This window comes from Corythoichthys intestinalis, chromosome 1 (assembly GCF_030265065.1).
Source record: "Corythoichthys intestinalis isolate RoL2023-P3 chromosome 1, ASM3026506v1, whole genome shotgun sequence".
Classification (NCBI taxonomy): domain Eukaryota; kingdom Metazoa; phylum Chordata; class Actinopteri; order Syngnathiformes; family Syngnathidae; genus Corythoichthys; species Corythoichthys intestinalis.
This window is the reverse complement of record NC_080395.1, coordinates 40707300-40722218: the sequence shown is the minus strand read 5'-3', so window position 1 is coordinate 40722218 and position 14919 is coordinate 40707300. Positions and strand designations below refer to the sequence as shown.

Sequence of the window (14919 nt, the reverse complement as noted above, 5' to 3'; positions counted from 1 at the left end):
TCTTTGAAATGTTTTTTTACGGGGAAAACCCTACCCACTGAGCCCCAAGAGCCCAAAGTCTATTCTGCATAATACAGTATGTGGCTAATAGCTAGCAAACGAGGCAACAAAAGCGAATGCACTCAGAGCATCATACTGCGTGGCGAACCGTATTGCTAAAGCCAAGAAACATTTCACGATTGAAGAACTCATTATGCCTGCGACCAAGAATATAGTTTTAGGAGAGGCCACTGTTAAAAAAAGTTGATTCAGAGTATAGGGAGTTACATTTTCGATGCACTTAATGTTCGTTTTTAGCCCCGTCGAGTTATTGTATCTTTACTGTAATTTTCTGTCACACATTGTCAGTCCATGAAAAAAAGGCCCACATCACTTTGGTCAATGGTGCAAAAAAGTTTTGGGACCACTTTTCTAGACAACCAGAAAAACTGGGTTGTAATCTATACAATGCCTTAAGAATAGGGTTGGGCATTGCGCATCGATGGGATCCGGGACTAACACTCCGATTCTTCCGGAACCATTTGAATTTTTAAATTTCGATTCGTTGTTTCGATGCCCTGACCGCCGATCAGAAAAAATGGCTGCTGAACACAATGAAGAAGAAGCCACATGAAGCGTGTGTTTGTGCATTGCAACTTGATTTCAACCATGGACATGGTCCGGCAACTCTCATAAGTTTGGCTCAACTTCATAAAGAAAAATAACCAGTCAGCTCAGTGCAACTTTTGCAACACAGATATATCATGCAAAGGTGGTTGCACAACCAATATGATAAAACACCTCCGGCTTCATGGAATACAAGTGCCGAGCAGTGCACGCTGCGCCAGTCCTCTAACCAGTCAGAACAAGGTGAGTAAAACAATAAATTATGTATGTCTTCTGCTGCACCTGCGACCTGACCCCGGATTAAGCTGTAGATAATGGATGGATGGAACAGTACGAGAATATGTAGTATTATTACATCGGGCTAATGTAGCTATATAAGCAGCTACGTACTTTACGTAGCGCATTGCCGCCTCCGTTTAAATCAACAGTACTAAACGCATCTTTTGTTTTAAGTTAGGTTTTACAAGCAAGGAAATCCTTATTAGTTTGCTTCATCTACATTAAATTATAATCAATAGAAAAATTTATACTAATGCTTCGTCGTAGCTTCCAGCTAAGGTACTGTACATGTACGTATATAAAGCGGACAGCTACCTTACGCCTACGTAATATTTGCGACTTTTTCTCGCTTTCTCATATTTATGCGTTCAAACTTCATCTACACCCAGTGAACCTGTGTTCTCCACTGCAGGGGACGCTATCTGTCCAGAATGCTCACGCTTACTGTTTGAGAAGGCAGATATAATCATTTTCCTCAACAAAAAATGTTTCGGATTATATACTGTACCTGCTGCTAACCTGAACTGGGTTTTACAAGTTTTTTGTTTGTTTGTTTGATATTCTGCACCAGGTTAGCCCATTAGTGGGAGCTCAATAACATGTAGAATATGCCTGCAGCATAAAACTCTAAAACATAGGCAAAAAATATATGTGTAGATGTTTTCTCCGTGAGCTTTTTAAAAATAAACATCTTTGTGAAAGTGCACTCCTGAGGAAAGAAACCATCATATTCAAGTATCACAAAAGTGAGTACACCCCTTGCATGTCTGCAGATATTTAAGTATATCATATCTTTTCATGGGACAACACGAGCCATAATATCTAAACTGCTGGCAACAAAAGTGAGTACACACCTTAGTGAAAGTTGTCATATTAACATACAACATGTCAATTGTCAATATGTTGTTTGAACACCACTATTATCCAGAACTGCCTTTACTCTCTTGGGCATGGAGTTGACCAGAGCTTCACAGGTTGCCACTGGAACGCTCTTCTACTCCTCCATGACGACGTTGTGGAGCTGCCGGATATTTGAGACTTTGCGCACCTCCACCTTCCGCTTGAGGATCCCCCAAAGATGTTCTATTGGGTTCAAGTCTGGAGACATGCTTGGCCAGTCCATCACCTTTACTCTCAGCCTCTTCAGTAAAGCAGTGGTCATCTTGGATGTGTGTTTGGGGTCATTGTCATGCTGGAACACTGCCCTGCGACCCAGTTTCTGGAGTGCCGCAGTATTTCACAGTACATGTTGGAGTTCCATGGAATGTAACTCTCCAACACCTGCAGCACTCATGCAGCCCCAGACCATGACATTCCCACCACCATGCTTGACTGTAGGCATGACACACTTATCTTTGTACTCCTCACCTTGTCACCGCCACACATGCTTGAGACCACCGGAACCAAACATATTAATCTTCGTCTCATCAGACCGTAGGACATGGTTCCAGTAACCCATGTGCTTTGTTGACATATCTTCAGCAAACTGCTTGCGAGCTTTCTTGTGTACAGTCTTCAGATGAGGCTTCCTCCTGGGGTGACAGCCATGCACACCAATTTGATGTAGAGTGCGGCGTACGGTCTAAGCACTAACAGGCTGACCCCCTACCTCTTCAAACTCTGCAGCAATGCTGACAGCACTCCTGCTACGAGCTTTCAAAAAAATGCATTTGGATGTGACGCTCAGCACGTGCGCTCAGCTTCTTTGGACGACCAACCCGAGGCCTATGATCTACGCCACTGTGCTGCAGCTTAGTTTCAGGATGTTGGCAATCTTCTTGTAGCCTTGGCCATCTTCATGTAGCGCAACAATATGTCTTTTAAGATCGTCAAAGAGTTCTTTGCCATATGGTGCCATGTTGGAACTTTCAGTGACCAGTATGAGAGTGTGAGAGCTGCACTACAAATTTTAACACACCTGATCCCTATGCACACCTGGACCTAGTAACACTAACGGGTCACATGACATTTTGGAGAGAAAGTGACAAGCAGTACTCAATTTGGATATTTAGGGATGTAGTTTCCAAGGGGTGTACTCACTTTTGTTGCCAGGGGTTTAGATATTAATCGCTATATTGTGAAATATTTTGAGGGGAAAATAAATTAACTCATTTATATAAGCTGCACACAGACTACTTTTCATTGTGTCAGTGTCATGATGGCAGTGTTGTCCCATGAAAAGATATACTTAAATATCTGCAGAAATGCGAGGGGTGTACTCACTTTTGTGATGCACTGTACAAGTTAAAAATAACCCTGTGTGTAGCTGCCATCAAGGCAGAATAAAGAGATAAATAATTACTTTGATCTGAACATGTGGCATATTGTTTAAGCATTCAATTTCTTTGATATGGGGTGGGAACTAAAGTTCACTGCTGCGGGTTGACAGGAGTCTATTCAAGTTGACAGGGGTCACTATTAGCGTTACATCGGGTTATTAGTAGTGATGGCCAAATGAAGCCTCATGAAGCAATAAAGCTTTGCAGCCAATTGGTTTGCACATGTAGCAAAGGTTCATGGTGCTTCATTTACCATATGGCGCCATCAAGTGGTCTAGAAGCCCAAGAGGTCAACATTGTTAAGAATTCAATGGCTATTTGCTTAAGACAAAGATATGAATGTGCTTGTGTTAGTAATTTAGTATGTGAACAAAATACAACAAGTGCTAAGAGTAATTTGTTATTCATTTTTATTTAGAAATAATAGCTTTCCCATAGTGGCTGGCTTTAAACAGTTTTTTTTTTTTTTTTTTTTTTTGGAAAATATTTCACCAGCTTTAGAAAATATTCTTTCACAAGGCACAGATGAAGCTGGGGTGCAGAGAAATGTGAGTGCAAGTTTATATAAATTTGGGTGCAGAGAAATGTGAGTGCAAGTTTATATAAATTTGGGTAGGTATTCTTTTGTGCCTCCCAGTACACTAATGGATTGTTCATTCTGTTGAAGTTTGGTTCAGATAGGTACACTCACACACTCACATTTATATTAAAGTAGTTTTTCTCCCTTACCTTATTGAAAGCAATCAAATCAAAATGTTCCCATACAGGGGAGGATCGCTCTTTTCGCGCACGTTCCATCGCAAGCAAAGGACAAGGCTCGAAAAAAGATTGCACTGGTTGCACTGTTGCGCACAGATGTAACAAGTACAGGAGCCCGAAATCCACAAAATGTGAGATAACAGGCGATCGCCATTGCGTTTTGCAACCAATTTATACCGTAGTCTGTCCTTTTTTTGCAATGTGCGCCAAACGTTGGATCACTTCCGAAGCACTCACGAGATTCAGCCGGCCGCCGGCAAGGCTTCTCACGTCATCATTTCCGGGTTTTGCCGAAATGAAGTGCGCCTCGCTACAAGCTTCGTGGAAACCCCCCTCCCATTACTCGACACAAGCTTCGGAAACTCGGCTCATTTCGTCCCATCACTAGTTATTAGATAATGAACACTACAAGAGTGCAGACAACTTGTCGGTACCTCTGATTAAGATCAACAAGGAAACATTTACAGTGGATAGTGCCTAGAAGAATTGAAGCTCAACTAATAATTTCCTCTGGAGTATAAGCAGTCAATAAGGTAAATCAGTTTTTGTTATTTGTTAGTTTGCGTTATTTGACTTAGTTTCTGTTAGTGTAGTTATGTACTCATGTTGTGTTTCATGTTTCTGTGTGACTATAATTTGACTTTATGTATATATTTATCTGTGTTGTGTGAAAATGATCTGACTTAATGTATATTTTTATCTGTGCTGTTCAGTTCTCACAGCATTGTCACGGCAAATCAGGTTCTGTGACTAAAGCCTGTAAAAGAGAAACAGCTTGGTTCGTGATTTCGACTCGAGAGGGAAGTGAGAAATTCATAGTTAATTGAAAGTTCATACAATGTAAAAAATGATCGAGAAGTTAAGAAATTTATATCAACAATGCAATTTTTTGACGAGCCTATTAAAAGAATCGGAATCGAGAATCGTTTGGAACCGGAATCGAAATGTGGAATCTGAACCAGAACCATTCAAATTCAAACGATGCCCAACCCTACTTGAGAATGACATAACCTAGATCAGGGGTCATGAATTAAAAATCCTCTGGGTCTGAAATTAAAAAATTACAACAATCTCGGGTCCGGAAATATATTTTAATGCTTCATTTTTTTCCAAAAAATACAAACGTATCTTTACGTGGCCATGCTGATAATTACAACATTCAAAAATGGTATTAAAATATTTAAAAAAATAATAGTAAGTAATAAATAATATTTAATGATAATTAGTAATAAATAATAAAGTGATCATATTGAGCCCTTAATTCGGCTATTCTTTGAGAACGGATGGCAGAGTTCATAGGGAAAAGCTGCGTGCTTCGTTTCATAGTGCCTTTTCAAATGGCTGCTTTTTACAAGCGCTTCCGTTGTTCGGCCATTCCTTACTACGCGGCGAAACGTCTACACAACGCTTAGCGCGCTTGCGCAAGCATCCGCACGGATGGGCACATCGGTTAGAAGCGGCGAGTACTCACTATTTTTGTTTTTATTTAGTTTTTTTTTTTTAACCTTTTCACTGCCTCAAAAATACATTTTGCATGTATTATCCGCTCATACTTTTACCCATTGAGTTTTTTTGTGTTAGCTTTGAAGCAATTGACCACATTAGTCACGTAGCGTATTTAAACCGTCCTTATTTGGTATAACTGCCTTTCAGTATTTTCTTAAGGCATTTTTTTAGTACGTTCTGCCTGTATGCATCCAAACAAAACAAGTTTAGCACGCACGGTAGTACTTTGGGTGTCAAATTCGACTAATGTAGCACGTTTCGCCGATGTAGCAGATTTTGGTAAAACACCGTCTATGAACAGATGAGGCATAGCGGTCTTGTGCTGCCGCCAGGTAAAATGAACAAAAATGTGTTGGTCTACTCCTCCCTAAACACTCTGTTTTCTGCATCAATCTTGCGTAGTTTTGAGCACGCCATTTGCCGTACCTTTTCGCTTCTTCCTCCTACTTCATTCGGCTCAGTTTTTGGCTGTCACTCCACTGAGTCTGGAAAGCGAGTGTGAGACATGCTGTTCTAAAAATAACTTTCAAATGCTTCACTCCCATTGGCTGGCTCACGCGCGTCACCGCTAAGGTTTTTGTTTGTTGCCCACCTCCACTCTGCAAACCCGCAGAAAAAAATGATTTTTGTTGTTGCAACGTGTATTAGCCGGACAGCTTGAGATCCGGTGTTCGGCCATTCCTTACTACGCGGCGAAACGTCCTACACAATGCTCAGCACGCTTGGGCAACCATCCGCACGCATGCGCACATCGGTTAGAAGCAGCGAGTACTAACTATTTTTGTTTTTATTTAGTTTTTTAGAACCTTTTCATTGCCTCAAAGATACTTTTTGATTGTATTACCCTCTAATACTTTTAACCATTGTGTTTGTGTTAGCTGTGAAGCAGTTGAGCGCACTAGTCACATAAGTATTTAAACCGTCCTTCTTTGATATAACTACATTTAAGTAATTTCTTAAGGCATTTTTTCAGTACGTTCTGCCTGTATGCATCGATACAAAACAAGTTTAGAGCGCACGGTAGTACTTTAGGTGTCAAATTCGACTAATGTAGGACGTTTCGCCGATGTAGCAGATTTTGCCAGAACACCGGTCCAGACGGCTTGGGGGTCCGGAACCAGACCGAGGTCCGCAGTTCTGTGACCTCTGACCTAGATGAATGAGTGTATTAATTGATACAGTTTAATCAAAAATTCACTTTCAAATTGGACTTTTCATGAATAACTTGTTCCAACGCAGAAAATGATTTTTTTTGCACTTACATTGTAGCACATTGCTTTTAGCTCTAACAAGCCAAGGTATAAGGTGGAATATCTCTGGTAAGTGAACTTTTTGTGTTTTTAGGGAGGGCCCGCCAATTTATTGGCTAATTATAGTACATTCCCAATCACCAATGACTGGATTTTTAGTGATTTGTGAAAATTTTTTAAATGTTGGTCACAACCACTGTACTAAGAAATTCTGACTCATCACATACAATGCCATCACAAAATATAGGTACTGTACATGTTTAAGATTAACTGGGTTTAACTTTTACCTTGCAGTTATCTTGATCTTGAAAATGTTCTCATTTACATCCACAATTTACACTTTATAAGGAACCTTCGCCCCTCCGCGAGTCATCACCTTATCGTGGTGGAGGGGTTTGCGTGTCCCAATGATCCTAGGAGCTATGTTGTCTGGGGCTTTAAGCCCCTGGCAGGGTCACCCATGGCAAACAGGTCCTAGGTGAGGGGCCAGACTAAGCATGGCTCAAAAGGACCCCTATGATCAGTAAAACAAATGAACTCAAGTTTCCCTCGCCCGGACGCGGGTTACCGGGGCCCCCCTCTGGAGCCAGGTCTGGAGGTGGGGCTCGAAGGCAAGCGTCTGGTGGCTGGGCCTGTCCCCATGGGGCCCGGCCGGGCACAGCCCGAAAAGGCAACATGGGTTCCCCTTCCCATGGGCTCACCACCTGTGGGATGGGCCAAAGGGGTCGGGTACGTAAGGAGTTGGGCGGCAGCCAAAGGCGGGGGCCTTGGCGGTCCGACCCACAGCTGCAGAAGCAAACTCTTGGGACATGGAATATCACCTCTCTGGCAGGGAAGGAGCCCGAGCTGGTGTGTGAGGCAGAGAAGTTCGGACTAGATATAGTCGGACTCTCCTCCACACACAGCTTGGGTTCTGGTACCAATCCTCTCGAGAGGGGTTGGACTCTCTTCCACTCTGGAGTTGCCCACGGTGAGATGAGAGGCGCCGAGCAGGTGTGGGCATACTTATTGCCCCCCGGCTTGGCATCTGTACTTTGGGGTTTACCCCTGTAGACGAGAGGGTAGGTTCCCTCCGCCCTCGGGTGGTGGGACAGGTTCTGACTATTATTTGCGCTTATGCACCGAACAGCAGTTCAGAGTACCCACCCTTTTTGGAGTCCTTGGAGGGTGTGCTGGAGAGCGCCCCCTCTGGGGATTCCCTCGTTCTCCTGGGGGACTGTAACGCTCACGAGGGCAACGACAGTGAGACCTGGAGCGACGTGATTGGGAGGAACGTCCCCCCCAATTAGAATCCAAGTAGTGTTTTGTTATTGGACTTCTGTGCTCGTCACGGTTTGTCCATAACAAACACCATGTTCAAACATAAGGGTGTCCAAATGTGCACTTGGCACAAGGACACCCTAGGCCGCAGTTCGATGATCGACTTTGCAATCGCGTCATCGGACTTGTGCCGCATGTTTTGGACACTCGGGTGAAGAGAGGGGCGGAGCTGTCAACTGATCACCACCTGGTGGTGTGTTGGCTCCGGTGGGGGAAGATGCTGGCCAGACCTGGCAGGCCCAAACGTATTGTGAGGGTCTGCTGGGAACGTCTGCCGGAATCCTCTGTCAGAAAGAGCTTTAACACCCACCTCCGGCAGAACTTCTCCCTTGTCCCGGGGGAGCTGGGGGACATTGAGTCCGAGTGGGCCATGTTCCGCACCTCCATTGTTGAGGCAGCTGATCGGAGCTGTGGCCGTAAGGTAGTTGGTGCCTGTCGTGGTGGCAATCCCCGAACCCGCTGGTGGACACCAGCGGTAAGGGATGCCGTCAAGCTGAAGGAGGAGGCCTACCGGGCCTTTTTGGCCTGTGGGACTCCGGAGACAGCTGACAGGTACCGGCTGGCCAAGTGGACCGCAGCTTCGGCGGTCGCCGAGGCAAAAACTCGGACATGGGAGGAGTTTGACGAGGCCATGGAAAACGACTTCCGGATGGCTTTGAGGAAATTCTGGTCCACCATCCGGCGTCTGGGGAGAGGAAAGCAGTGCACTATTAACACTGTGTATAGTGAAGATGGTGTACTGCTGACCTCGACTCGGGACGTCGTGAATCGGTCGGGAGAATACTTCGAAGCCCTCCTCAATTCCACCGACACGCCTTCCTTTGAGGAAGCAGAGTCTGGGGACTCTGAGGTGGGCTCTTCAATCTCTGGGGTTGAAGTCACTGAGGTTGTTGGAAAGCTCCTCGGTGGCAAGGCCCGGGGGGTCGATGAGATCCGCCCGGAGTTCCTAGAGCCTCTGGAAGTTGTGGGGCTGTCATGGCTGACACGCCTCTACAACATCGCGTGGACATCGGGGACAGTGCCTCTGGATTGGCAGACCGGGGTGGTGGTCCCCTTTTTTAAAAAGGGGGACCGGAGGGTGTGTTCCAATTATAGAGGGGTCACACTCCTCAGCATCCCCGGTATAGTCTATTCAGGGGTGCTGGAGAGGAGGGTCCGTCGGGAAGTCGAATCTCGGATTCAGGAGGAGCAGTGTGGTTTTCGTTCCGGCCGTGGAACAGTGGACCAGCTCTACACCCACGGCAGGGTCCTCGAGGGTGCATGGGAGTTCACCCAACCAGTCTACATGTGTTTTGTGGATTTGGAGAAGGCGTTCAACCATGTGCCTAGGGGAGTCCTGTGGAGGGTGCTCCGGGAATACGGGGTACCGAGCCCCTTGGTAAGGGCTGTTCGGTCCCTGTACAACCAGTGTCAGAGTCTGGTCCGCATTGCCGGCAGTAAAGTAAGTCGAATTCGTTCCCAGTGAGGATTGGACTCCGCCAAGGCTGCCCTTTGTCACTGATTCTGTTCATAATTTTTATGGACAGAATTTCTAGGCGCAGTCGAAGCGTTGAGGGTGTCCGGTTTGGTGGCCTCAGCATTGCATCTCTGCTTTTTGCAGATGATGTGGTGCTGTTGGCTTCATCAAGCCATGACCTCCAACTCTCACTGGGGCGGTTCGCAGCCGAGTGTGAAGCGGTTGGGATGAAGATCAGCACCTCCAAATCCGAGACCATGGTCCTCCGCCTGGAAAAGGGTGGCATGCCCTCTCCGGGTCGGGGATGAGATCCTGCCCCAAGTGGAGGAGTTCAAGTATCTTGGGGTCTTGTTCACGAGTGAGTGTCGGAGGGAGCGGGAGATTGACAGGCGGATTGGTGCAGCGTCTGCAGTGATGCGGACTCTGCACCGGTCCGTTGTGGTGAAGAAGGAGCTGAGCCAAAAGGCGAAGCTCTCGATTTACCGGTCGATCTACATTCCTACCCCCATCTATGGTCACGAGCTGTGGGTCATGACCGAAAGAACAAGATCCCGGATACAAGCGGCCGAAATGAGTTTCCTCTGCAGGGTGTCCGCGCTCTCCCTTAGAGATACAGTGGGAAGAACAAGTATTTCATAAACTGCCGATTTTGCTGGTTTTCCCACTTGCAAAGCATGTAGAGGTCTGTAATTTGTATCATAAGTTCTCTTCAACTGTGGGGGACGGAATCTAATACAAAAAAACAGAAAATCAAGTTGTATGATTTTTAAAAAATAAATTTGCATTTAATTGCATGAAATAAGTATTTGATACATCACAAAAATCAAACTTAATATTTGGTACAGAAACCTTTGTTTGCTATTACAGATACCAAACGTTTCCTGTAGTCCTTGACAAGGTTTGCACACACTGCAGCAGGGATTTTGGCCCACTCCTCCATGCAGATCTTCTCCAGAGCCTTCAGGTTTCGGGGCTGCTGCCGGGCAACACGGACTTTCAGCTCCCTCCATAGTTTTTTTTATCGGGTTCAGATCTGGTGACTGGCTAAGCCACTCCAGGACCTTAAGATGCTTCTTACGGAGCCACTCTTTAGTTGCCTTGGCTGTGTGCTTTGGGTCGTTGTCATGCTGGAAGACCCAGCCACGAACCATCTTCAGGGCTCTCACTGAAGGAAGGAGGTTGTCAGCCAAGATCTGGCGATACATAGCCCCATCCATCCTCCCCTCAATACGGTGCAGTCGTCCTGTACCCTTGGCAGATTAGCAGCCCCAAAAAATTATGTTTCCTCCTCCATGTTTCACTGTTGGGATGGTGTTCTTGGGGTTGTACTCATCCTTCTTTTTCCTCCAAACACGACAAGCCGAGTTTAGACCAAAAAGTTCAATTTTGGTCTCATCCAACCACATGACCTTCTCCCATTGCTCCTCTGGATCATCCAGATGGTCAGTGGCAAACTTCAGACGTGTTCTGGACATGCACTGGCTTCAGCAGCGGGACCTTGCGTGCGCTGTAGGATTTTAATCCATGACAACGTAATGTGTTTCCGATGGGTTTTCTTCGAGACTGTGGTTCCAGCTCTCTTCAGGTCACTGACCAGGTCCTGCCATGTAGTTCTGGGCTGATCCCTCACCTTTCTCATGATCAGTGATGCCCCACGAGATGAGATCTTGCATGGAGCCCCAGAACGGGGCAGATTGACCGTCAACTTGAACTTCTTCCATTTTCTAATAATCGCTCCAACAGTTGTTACCTTCTCACCAAGATGCTTATTTTCCTGTAGCCCATCCCAGCCTTGTGCAGGTCTATTATTTTATCCCTGATGTCCTTATACAGCTCTTTGGTCTTGGCCATTGTGGAGAGGTGGGAGTTGTTTGTTTGAGTATGTGAACAGGTGTCTTTTATAGACCCTACTCACCAACGTCACAGAATGACGTGTCGCTGTATCCGGCCGCCATATTGTCCGTCAGTGTTTATCCGTATTTTCAAAGGTTTCAATTTGTCGTGCAATTTATAGTGCAATTCATGGAAGCCCCGGTGCTTTCAGACGCTGTAAACTCATTGGATGCGTTGCATAAAAGGTGTTATGTGGAAAAGCTTCAGTCTATCCATTCATCAGATCCATATTTGATGCCTAAATCGATATTTTTTGACCTGTCTTCGCCCTCTCTGCCTGACATCTGCTACCCTGATATCTACAACTATCTTGTCCACACAAAATCAACCTATTCTCACGAAAGTTTGAAAAACTTTAAGAGCAGCACTCTAAGCAACATTACCTCGTGTGACCCTTACCTTCCAATTTTCTAAAATGGCGACAATCAATAAAAAAATAAGTTGACTGCGATGGCCAACGCCTCAAGGATAGGTGGATATTGGACTATTTCTTCAATAAAACACGCAACAACTGTGTCTGCCTCATTTGCAAAGAGACAGGCGCTGTTTTCAAAGAGTTCGATGTGACGCAATATTACCAAACAAGACACGCTGACATGTACGACAACATTACCGGGAAGATACGCGAGAAATTATAGCAACTTGAAGCTAGTTTAATTTCAAGAGCCCGAGTGTCTAAAGAGAATGCCACAAAGACGAGATTGTTGAAATTATGAACTAAAAAAATTATAAAGCAAATGTGACACACAGAAGGGCTTGCTAAAATTTGTTTAAATATATTGCTCTATGTAAATCAGCCAAGGTAGCCCCCCGCATTTTTACCACACCAAATCTGGCCCCTTTTGCAAAAGGTTTGGACACACCTGTTTAACTGATGATCCGTAGACGAGGCCAGCTTCTTTGACTTGGTACCAGCTAAATATTATACAAAAATAATGATGGTGGAAGAAATAAGCATCTTGAATTTGAAACTATGTTGTCGGCGATTAGCCTCGCAATGATCTTAATTGTGGTTGTCAGCCCAAAACCCTCTAAAAATATATTAATTGCATCTTACCAGATATAAAATGACTACTCCATAATCTGTAGTGATCGTTTGGTGCCCAGTTTTCTTGTCGAATTGCAGCAGTCCATCTCGCTCTCCTCTTCGGGTCTCTCGGAATACGGTAGAACTTCAAGTTTCTCCGTCTATCTTCTCTGTTATTGCAACCAACCGCCACACACGCCTTCACCATTTTGATTATTAATGTTAACGAGCAGAAAAACACGCCATAATAGGAGGAATTTACGTAGCGGTAATGCTTAAATCCGACGAGCTGACGGACAGTATGGCGCGGAGGCGTGGTTGTGACGTCATGTGAGTAGGGTCTATACAGGTAACAAGTTCAAACAGGTGCAGTTACTTCCGGTAATGAGTGGAGAACAGGAGGGGTTCTTAAAGGGATCCTCTATTTTTAAGACAAGTAATTCTTAAAACATAAATGTTAGCATGAGTTATAATAATTTGATATTAAAACCCCTCTTAATGTTTTTGTTTTAATAAAGTTTGTAAAATTATTTTAAGTAATAGGTCGCCATTCTTGTTACGTCGCAGTGCGTGACGTCACTGGCCCCGAATGCCGAAATTCCAGCTTGTCACTCGTTACCTTTCCCAACATGTCGTCAGTTCTATCCTTCCTATTTGAACCAGATCTGAAAAGTGAAGAGCAGGACAGCACTGTCGGTCGTTCACAAGACGAGCTTCAGGGAAAAATGCGTGCAGCAAATACCTGACAAGACAAAAGTTGGGCAAAACTGGTGATGCGAGAGAGTCTTGTTGGGAACTCCGGTTGGGAGCGAGAGTGCATGCTGTTGGGTTTCGGGAACTCCGGTTTTATTAGCAGATATTCAAGGTAAGCATATTGCATTTTCAAACGTTTTCCCAATATAATTATGTAGATTGTTAGCATCCAGAGCTGTCATGTGCTTTACATACAGTACAGGCCAAAGAGCACACCTTGTGTAATCCAGGTCTTGTACATTGTAACGCGTGGGAGCTAGGAAACGTGTATAAAAGTACCAGAAAGGGGAGAAACTTCCACTTAGGCACATTTATTCACATAAAATAATATTTCCACCTTGACCACTCTTCACTCGGGAGCTCAGCAGTACGCAAACACGCATTCCTTGACGAACTCCAACATTGTTGTAAGGTCCACGTCAGTGTCACTGTCGTCACTGTAGCGTGCCATGGTGCTTTAATTATTTAGTATGATTTGGGGAAAACTCTCACGAAGAATAGTCAACAAAAAAGATAGCAATACTAATCCAAATCCGTGTTTTTTACTCACTCGAAGATCCAGGAATTAGACCGATCCCATGACAATATCGCAGCCGCGATTAGGCCGTCGATTCCACAAAATAGACTGATCCGAAAAGCAGCTGACCGACGGATAAAAATAAATGGACAGATCCAAAACCATTATTGCAGACGCGATGGGACCCTTACTTGACTGAGGATCCAGGAAAAATGTTCGGGCGCCAGTTGTAACGCGTGGTGGGTAGGATACATGCATACAGGGACCAAAAAGGGGGAGAAGCTTCCTCTTATGCACATTTATTCACTAAAAATAATAATTCCACCTTGACCACTCACTTCACTCCCCTTTTTTCCATTTGACTGGAAATTGCATCCAAAAGCAGCACATCGTGGCATTTTACTTCGCGAGTTTAGGCAGCAATAAGCAATTGTTGAACACGCTATACATTCGGAAAGATACCAATTACGTCATCACTGCGAGCCCGCAAACCATGGCGCCAACTAACGGTCAAAATATGGACTAAATTTTATAAAATATTGCCATTGATTTAACATTTTATGTGTTTCTAACAACATATTTTAGTACAAGAGAACAATTGTGGCTTATTAGAGCCTACATGTATTTAAATCAGAGGATCACTTTAAAAAAGAACTAAGAGCCGAAATATTTACTAGTTGGTAATGTATCAAATACTTATTTCATGCAGTTAAATACAAATTTATTATTTTAAAATTATACAATGTGATTTTCTGGATTTTTGTATTAGATTCCGTCCCTCACAGTTGAAGAGGACTTATGATACAAATTACAGACCTCTACATGGCTTGCAACTGGGAAAACCAGCAAAATCGGCGGGGTATCAAATACTTGTTCCCCCCACTGTAGGGTGAGAAGCTCGGTCATCCGGGAAGGGGTTGGTGTCGAGCCGCTACTCCTCCGCGTTGAGAGGAGCCAGTTGAGGAGGCTCGGGCATCTGGTTCGGATGCCTCCTGGACGCCTCCCTGGAGATGTGTTCCGGGCATGTCCCACCGGCGGGAGGCCCCGGGTTCGACCCAGGACACGCTGGAGAGACTATGTCGCTCGGCTGGCCTGGGAACGCCTTGGAATCCCGCCGGAGGAGCTGGCTGAAGTGGCTGGGGAGAGGGAAGTCTGGGCTTCCCTGCTAAAACTGCTGCCCCCGCGACCCGACACCGGACTAAGCGGAAGATAATGGATGGATGGATGGATGGAAGGAACCTTGAACACATTCACGGTCAATGACGATAAAAGAC

At 44.9% G+C, this 14919-nt stretch overlaps 1 protein-coding gene across 3 annotated transcripts in view; it reads right to left on the bottom strand.

The window, feature by feature from the left end:
* The window catches only part of LOC130916817 (protein phosphatase 1 regulatory subunit 3E), a 63795-nt gene that overhangs the window by 47908 nt on the left and 968 nt on the right, over window positions 1–14919 (bottom strand). The window lies entirely within an intron of this gene.